We start from the raw sequence: 9,824 nt of genomic DNA, 5'->3' as shown, positions 1-9,824 counted from the left end.
GAATTAAAACTTGCTGTTTTGTGTTCAGCCAGCAGGAGGTGCTGTTCACTCACACATGACTGCTGTTTGTAACTCTGTTAAGAGTTCTTAAATAACAACCAAATCAAAAAGACATGTCACAAATGTTTCACAACAACCAAATAACAACTCACAGAAAAAAAAGAAAAGTTATCTCTTACTGTATGAACCCACTGGACAACTCGGTGACTGTGTCAGCATGCAGAGGATGAGGAAGGAGGAGTGGTCAGTGATGAAGAGTGGTGAGTGAGATCATACAAATGCCCCACCACGAAGACGACTCCAGTCCCACCCGGAGGGTGGCAGAGGAGAGCCCCAGCCAGAACCCCCTTGGGGCACAGGCCCAGATGGACCAAGATCGGCAGATGCTGGCATCACCAGGGACCGGCAGTCCAGGGCAGCCCAAGCAAAGGGTCCCCAGGAGCCCAGAGGAAGGCCCGGACCCCAAAGGCAGCGGGCCCACATCATGCCCAGGAGAACCAGGTTACCCAAGACAACCACCCGGCGTGGGCCAGCACCCACCCTGATGTTCCAGTCGCACACCCCTGGAACCGGGGCATCATCGACCCCCCTCCCCCACCCTCCACCTACTCCAACCTCCACCCCATATAACCCCACACTCACACCCTCCCCTGCGCTGTACTTTTGGTTTTTAATATTTACTGACAGTGAAGCTCTTTGTTGTTTTTAAACGTGTTGTAAATAAACATGATCAGTTTTTGTAAAAAGCAGCTGAAACATGGACTAAGCTGACCACAGGACACGTGTCCACTGTCTTTCTGTCCGTGTGAGATGAGACGGTGTTCAGAGAACTCAGCAGAGCGTGTGCACGTCTTACTCCTTGTGTAATCCAGTTTCAGGTTCTAGTTCTGCATCCAGAGGTGGACCGCGTTGAGTGAAAATGGTTCTCCTGGTACTACGTAGCTGCACTAATCATGGTGACATGATGGTTTCTCTCATGACCATCCAGAAATGGTTTCTGTGCTCTTTCTCTGTGCACAGAATCTTCTCCGCAAAATTCTGCTCTATAGATGTAAAAGGATGAAATCTACTTACAATCCTGAATTCAGAAACATTATTTTGGATCTTATTGATGGTTTTCTGATAGAGTTTGGCACAAAGTGGTGATCCATGACCGATTCTTGCTGGAAAAGACTGAACCGTTCAGTGGATGCTCCTTTTATACCCAATCCTGGCACCCTTACATGTTATTGGAGTTATGTTACTTGTGTATTCTATAAATATTAACAAAATAATTATAATTAAATACTATATAGTAAAAACAAAACACACAAATTACAAAATATAAAAAAGACATTAAAACAAGTTAAAAGTCCACACATATTCAACTCACTGAAAAGCTGTTTAAAATAGAGAAATAAAAGTAATCCTCTTCATTTTCTTTCCCAGCTCTTTAAGACTGAGTTGCTGGTATTACATTTTGATTGTGTTTATATCTTATAAAAACATATTTAACAGTGAAGACCTGAAAATAATTTCTAATGGACTTGGGTTTGTTAAAAGTTCACAGACAGGGAGGTATAATTTTTATGTGGGAGGAGAGAAGAAGTGAAAATATTGCTTTACAGTTTAGATGTTACGTTAGTGCGAAGTTAATCACTGGAAGGATATTTGATGGAGAGACTGAATGATGAGGGAACTTAAGTTGATGTATTTTAGGTTTTGTTTTATTTGCATCTGTTTTGTTTTTCTTTTCTTTAGTTTTTCTGTTTTTCTCTTCTTAAACTTGGCACAAAGTTTTCTTTCTTAAACTTAAAAAAAAGCTTTAAAAAAAGGAAGCATGTTTTTAAGTTTTTGTGACATCTTAGATCAGGGTGTCACATGTACGACCAAACCAACCAGTAGGGTCCAATCCGGCCCACGGGATTAATCAGGTCAACATGAAAATATTTACCAAAATCAAATATTATTAACTATAATTATTAATAAAACGTTACCCTCCTAAAATAATGGCCTAAGTCTTTTTTTTTTTTTTTTTTTGCCTAAATTATCTTTTTGTGATGCTGCCACCTCTGATGATGTCACCAACATCCTCACATGAACAGTTTATAATATGATCTGATCCTTTTTAGGAAGGTGATGAAAAGTAAAACTAATCCCTAATGTGTCCACGAGGTTTTCTGTTTAAATGTGAAACTTTTCCAGGCAGGAGAAGAACTTGTTCCACCTTTTCTGTCTTTCTGACTTAATAGATGCGACTTACGTTTGTATGATGTTTGTATGAGGTGAGTCTGTTCAGGTCAGGATTGCTACACACATGTGGAAATGTACACGTATGTGCAACTTCTACATCTAAAGTTATTCTGATCATCATGTGCAACCCTGGCTTTTCATTTCCAGACAACTGGAATTAAATGTTTGATGGTTTTATAGCTTCCTATTCTATTCGATTCTATTCTATTCTATTCTTTTATCCAAAGCGACTTACATTTGAGAGTAAGAACAACACAAGCATGAATTCAAACAAGATGGGACGTCATGATTAATGATAGTCAGACCGCTTTGAGTCCAGTTGGACCAGGTGCTGTCATGTATAAGCTGTTAAGCTTCCTTGTGATCTGGAAGCTGTAAATGATAAACAAGGAACTAAATATGGTTGAAACTGCACTTTTTTTCTCAAGAGATTTAAGGTTCATTTTAAAAGGACCATTCATTTATTTATAATGATAAAGTCATAATCATCCAAATCGGGACTTAGTTAGCTGTCATTTTACTGTACCGGCTCATTTCAGATCAAATTGTGCTGAATGTGAACTATGAGTTTGACTCTTCTGGTCTAAATTTTTCAGTTTTGGAAAGACCCATCTCAATCAGAGGTCTGATCAGCGAGATACGGGGATGTTTTCACATCATGTCCGGAAATTTTACACTAAATTGATGGTGTAAGGAAGCAGGTTCAGTTTTATACCTCACGATGGCAGATAAAATAAATAAAATAAAGGCTTCAGTCTGCATGAATTGGCTCTGATGGTGGATGGAAACTATCCTCCAACATGAGTTCAGACTTTTAAATCATACTGGTGCTTTAAACCTGGGTGCCTTCCTTCTTTTTTCCTCTCAGTCCTGGAGGGCAGTTCGACCGGGCAGGTCGGAGCGAACCTGCTCCTCCAGACCACAGCCAACATCTATGAAACCCACATTGTGCTCTGTGTGCTGGCTGCAGCTCCGCACACAACAAAAACGGCTAAACTTTGAGAACCGCCACGGCGGAGCAGGCCTTGTCCTGCAGCTTCTGCCAGCAGAGGAGATTTATTTCCACCAGCACGCGCGCACAAACACACGTGTAGCAGGCGCGCCTTCACACAGCTGAGACGTCTGGAGGTTGATTTACTGCTGAGCTTAAAATGTTCAAATCCTCCGCGTGCTTTTCATCACGAGTCAGTATCTGTGCAGATCATCATAAAAATCGTCTCATAAAAGAAGGTGCAGCGCGCGCACACACCGCTCCCTGCCAGCATCGCCTGTGTCTGCATGCGTCTTTTCTCAGGCATCCTGGTGCGTTGCACGGTCACCGCATCCCGCCGTGATTGGACGGCTGCATTTGTCAGATGTGATGAGGACCAGCGGAGACCAGGTGGCGTCTCTGAACGGGTGTGTGTGCGGTGTGTTTCAGCGGAGAGGAATGCCCTCTGTTCAGCCTGCGTGGTAATTAATGGCTGTCAGCGGCTCTTTAGCGGAAGAAGGTGCTGACAGACAGCACTCCAGAAACGCAGGGAATGCGTGAACGCCTCACAGGGGTGGACGGGTGGGGTGTGCAACGCATCACCCCTCCCAGCTGTCTGCGATGAAGCAGGTCAACAAAGCTGGAATATCACCCTCATCTGCTGCCGTTCGAGGAATTTATCAACATGTGTGAGCTGTGAGAAAGTAATATCCATCTCTCAACACCAACATCAGAGCTAAACACATTTTCTCTTGGGTTTAAAGACGCTTTTCCTCAGCTTCTGGAGTCAAATCATCCTGGAAGACAAACTTGGGATGATATCTGTTGGTGTGCTCAGCCTGTTTTATAGCTCAGTTTATAGAGAACCACAGATTAAAATCTGCTGAAGAACTCTGAGAAACCAAGATGTCACATATTATAACATTGTTCTCCGATCAGGTCATTTACTGAAATCAGTATCAGAAATGCCCCTCCAGAAAACCAAAGCAATGTTACGAAGACGAGTGGAGCAAAATTCCTCCACAACCACGAGAGAAACTGATAACGTCATAAAGACATGATTACTTCAACCTTGCAGCTAAAAGCAACCAGCCAGGTTTTTTTTTTATTATAAATGAAGACATGTAGGCGTCTCATTTTAGGACGTGATAAGCAGCAGGTGATCTCTATCGTGTCCTGGAATATGAAACCTTTGCATCAGGAGGACGCACTTTCTTTGTCACACATCTGTTCTAATCTTCTTGGCTTTGAAGAGAAAATCATGTGCTGAACTTTCCTCTTGCCCTTCTGCTTGTGTTATTTATTTATTTATTTATTTTTTTGTTTCTGTTTGCGTGTGTACATTCTTGTGCATAATATTGTGCACATATGCACACAGATGTAGATATTTCCATACGTACCTTCTCATTTAATCTATTCTAACTGTATTAGCCTGTAAGTCATGGTGGTACTTGCCGAAGCGGTCACAGCTGCATCAGGGATGTTTTCATATGCCAATGTTGCCTCAGATCTCTGCTGCAGAGATGAGAGTTGATGGGAAAACTTTTGTATTATTTGCACACGTGTTCTGGATTATCTCAAACTGTAAGTTCATTAATGCGTCTTCAGATTGGAAAGTGACAGCAGGATGGATTTTTGCGGTGCACGGAGCGTGCAGTAGTGACCTAGAAATGAAGTTTTTGGAAGAAAACCGGTCCAATGAAAACTTTTGTGTATTCTGCAAATTACTGATGAAACAGTTTCTGGAAAGTTGATGTTCCCAAACTCCATCCACGTCCTGTGTGTCAGGAACAGGCAGTTAGAAACGGGAGGGATCGTCCAGCAGCTAGGGGCCATCATGTGAGGCTGACGCTGGTCACTGCAGGGTTATTTTGACACGGCAGGTTGCAGATAGCTAAGGGATACATGTAACACACACACACACACACACTCATACACTCGCCTGCACAGACAGCTTTGGATGAGTGGGAATGCTCAGTGTCCAGGTGCGAAGGGAAAGTTTTTGTAAGATGAGTTGATGGCTGTTACCACACACAGAAAAAGGGTGTGTGTGTGTGTGTGTGTGTGTGTAGAGTTAATCTCACAGTGATCCTCTCCACCAGCATCCAGAGATGAACCTGTGGAAGCTAAAGCCCCCATCAACAGACTGATCTTCTATCTGTGCTTTGTGTGTGCTTTGTGTGTGTATGTGTGTGTGTGTGTGTGTATGTGTGTGTGTGAATGCTGTCACTTTCTCTATTCTTGAATGTTCCTCCTTCCCTCTCGCTGATCCATCCTTATCTGATCTGTCCATGCTCAGATAAGCCGTTGTCTGAAAGCCCTCCAGTGAGCTAAAAGGACAATAAGTTTGTGTGAATGTTAAACCCTTCCGTTCACAGTCCCAGTTCTCCATCCATCCATCCATCCATCCATCCACCCACCCACCCATCCATCCACCCATCCATCCACCCACCCATCCACCCACCCATCCATCCATCCATCCATCCATCCATCCATCCATCCATCCACACATCCATCCATCCATCCATCCAACCACCCATCCATCCACCCAACCACCCATCCATCCATCCATCCACCCACCCATCCACCCACCCATCCACCCATCCACCCATCCATCCACCCACCCACCCATCCACCCATCCATCCACCCACCCATCCACCCACCCATCCATCCATCCATCCACACATCCATCCATCCATCCATCCACCCAACCACCCATCCATCCATCCATCCACCCACCCATCCACCCACCCATCCATCCATCCATCCATCCACACATCCATCCATCCATCCATCCATCCATCCATCCATCCATCCACCCAACCACCCATCCATCCATCCATCCATCCATCCATCCATCCATCCATCCATCCACCCACCCACCCATCCACCCACCCACACACTCATCCATCCACCCACCCATCCACCCATCCATCCATCCATCCATCCATCCATCCATCCATCCACCCAACCACCCACCCACAGATCCATCCATCCACCCACCCATCCATCCATCCATCCATCCATCCATCCATCCATCCATCCATCCATCCATCCATCCATCCATCAATGAAAAAAAAAGGAAACTGAATCCAGAACTGTTGACCATGTGAAGAGTCTAGTCCTGCTTATGGACTCAGTTCTTGGTCTGAGCCCTTCTGCATGGATTCCTGCCTCCATGTGGCGTGGCATGGATGTTTTCAGCCTGTGGTCCTGCTGGGTGGAATAAAGACCAGGATGCTTCAGTAGGGGCCTTCAGCTCTTCTGCATCGCTCAGTCTCATGTGTCTCATCTTCCTCTTGGAAATGCTCCATGGATTTTCTATGGGGTCTGGAGAGTCTGCTGGCCAGTCCAGCCCAGTAATCCTTGGCCATTAAACCAGGTTTTGGTTCTTGTGGCAGTGTGGGCAGGTGCCAAGTCCTGCTGGAAGATAAAGTCCACATCTCCAACAAGCTTTTCTGCTGAAGGAAGCATGAAGTGCTCTAAGACCGTGGACTCTGGACTTAATAAAGCCCAGTGTACCAGCACCAGATGACATGGCTCCCACATCACCACCGACTGTGGAAACTTCACGCTGCACTTTAAGGGTCTTGGATTGTTGCCTCTCCAGTCTTCCTCCAGACTCTGGGACCTGGATTTCCACATGAGATGCAGAATTTGCCTCATCAGGAACCACTGTTCATGGTTTCTTTAGTCCAGGTAAGACGCTGCTGATGTGTTGTGTTCAGGACCAGCTTGACTAGAGGAATACGACATGTGAGGTCCAGGTCCAGGATCCATCTGTGTGTGGTGGCTCTTGAAGCTCTAACTCCAGCTTCAGTCCAGTCCTCGTGAAGCTCCCCCACATTTGTGAACAACCTTTTCTGACCATCCTCTCCAGCTGCTTCATCCTGCTGGTTGTTCCACTTTTTCCTTCCACACTTTTCCTTCCACTCAGCTTTTTATTGATGAGCTTTGATGCAGCACTTTGAGAGCATCCAGCTTCTTCTGCAATCACCTGTTGAGGCTTTCTCTCCTTTGCAGGTGTTCTGGATTAATCAGCTGCTAGAGCGGCTCTTAGAGGCTACAACATTAAACTTTTTTACACTATTCTAATTTTCTGAGATTTAGATTTTTGGGTTTTCATAAACTCTAAGTTAAAACCCTAATGTGCCTATCAGGGTGTGAGTGTATGTGTGAATGGGTGAATGTGACAGGTGCTGTAAAGTGTTTGAGTGGTCAAGCTAACTTGAAAAGTGCTATATACACTCTTAGAAAAAAAAAGTGCTGCCTATAACCATATAAGTTTCTTTGGCTTGTCCTCATAGGAGAACCCTTATTAGTGCCTCTTAGAACCCTTTGTAAGGGTTTTACCTGAAACCTTTTCAGAGGATTCTGACTAGAACCTTTCATAAAGGGTCATAAAGGGTTAAACCCGGAACCATAAGTAGAAGGTTCTACCCAGAACCACTATGACAGGTTCTACACTGAACCCTGTAATGATGTGGTGGTTCTACCAATAACCCTTACGGGGGATTATAGATGGAACCCTTTTATATCCCAAGGGTTTCATCCAGATCCCACACAGAGTTCCACCAAAAACCCTTTTAATTTCAAATGGTTTTATCTACAACACACACAGAAATCTGTCACGAGGATTTCACCAATAACCCTCTTGTCTTTTAATGGTTATAGAAAAAACTGATACCACGTATCAGGCACATTTTGTGTCTATCAAAATAGTTGAGATTGAAAAAGAATTCAACTGCATTCAATCTTTTTATTCAAAAATCTTTACATAATGGTAGATAAGGAGGGCGTACTCTCTGAGGAGAGGTTATGTTGGTCCTGTGGGGAATAAAGGTGAGCATAGGCCAGTGGATTAACCAATGTTACAGACAAGCCAGGTACCCCAAGATGTCCTCGTCACGTGGATGAATATCATCTCCAGCAATGGTGACATAGATAAGAAAGACAAAAAAGTCAGTCGTAGCATCCATACAAGACATAATTACTACACCAGATGAATTACCTAGCTGTCTACCAACAGTAATGGATGGTCCAGTGGAACAGATTAAATGCAAGCCTCCACCAGCACACAATCAGAGGGAAGTGAGAGGAAGTCACAAAGTTTTAAAATGAATTTATCTTAGTAAATTTGAACATCTTTTCATTTGTAACACAAACAAAAATGTTCCATGACATATGAAACGTCCATGCTGGTCCACTCCAGTGTTTTGCTGTTGGACTGTGCTGCTGTGTTTCTGGCTTACATGTTTTAGAAATGGTAATATTTTGGTATATTTATTTGGGCATCCATTTTCACCACATTCAACAACAAAATTGGGTTCACTTTGATGGTATAGTTCATGATGTTTTAGATATCTTCTTTGCACTGTGGTTTATAACAGGACAACGGGGACACTGCAAATTCATGTCATCTCACCCAAAAAGGCAAAGTCACCAAAACCCTCTTTTTCAAGCCATCGTCTTTTGTCCAAAGTTGATATTTAGGGATGTTATGCTCCAGCCGATCTGCTCGATCACGTGTTGAGCATGTGACACGGAAGTGTTGAGCATTGTTTCTGAGCATTGATTCAACATGCAAAAAGCCACGTGAAAGACCAGCTGAGGCCTCATTACGTCATCAGTCCGCATGCGGGATCTTCGAAGGGACCGCTGAGGAGATCGTGGGTTTTTTAGAGGAGAAGATTCTGCTAGTGATTGTGCAACATTACATTTTGACAACAAATTAAGGGGAAGCATCACATCAGCATCAACTTATACTGGATCACATTTAGGTTTTAGAGATTTTGGGAAACAAATGTGTAATGTCTGTTACGGTCTCTTACAGACATAAAATGTGAACACCTCCACGCGAGTTCACTGTGTTCGGTTCTTTTTATTAACAGCAACCACCAACAACGTAACATCCAGCTACATACATAAACTTCTCCTTCTTCTTCTTCTTCTCTCCTCCGAGCCTATATCTAACTATAGTGCCCCCTATGGGTGAAACCTACCATAGATTATCTCCTGTCATTACAAAATGTTTGCATGACGCTGTTGCCAGGGTAACTGCTGAAGTAGCTCAGAGTATGAGGGTGCGAGAACGGAGCTGGCGGTGCCTTAAACATCACAGGTAGGCTTTTCCCCCTTTTCTTTATATGGTTGTGTTCTTAAATAGCCTTGCAAAAAGCAGACTTTGAAGTTAATCATAAACTTCATCCAGGAACATCAGAGGAAATGTCTCTGCAGCTGCAGAGGAAAACCACAACCTGCAGGACCTTAGACACCAAGCTGGTTTTTAATCACCATTAGCAGAGAATTTTAATGATTTTAAAGTTGTTTAATTTGAATTTTATTTTTGTGTTTCTTTCAGGTGCAACCTCTCCAAAGCTGGAGAGGTAGTGTGCCAGAATAGGAACAGAATGAAGCTTAACATTGAGAAAATACTTTTTAAAATAAAAACCTATGACACATCACAAAGTTTCCAAAGCATTTTTCCCATAATACAGTTCAAGATTCAAAGTGTTTATTGTCATTCGCCCAGTAAGGAAACAAGTTTCCCAGAACAATGAATATCTAACTTTGCCGTCTGAATGCCATAAAAGATTATAAAATAAAAAATAAATTAAAAAA

The sequence above is a fragment of the Melanotaenia boesemani genome, chromosome 3, assembly GCF_017639745.1.
Source record: "Melanotaenia boesemani isolate fMelBoe1 chromosome 3, fMelBoe1.pri, whole genome shotgun sequence".
NCBI lineage: Eukaryota > Metazoa > Chordata > Actinopteri > Atheriniformes > Melanotaeniidae > Melanotaenia > Melanotaenia boesemani.
Note: the sequence above shows the minus strand (reverse complement) of the source record.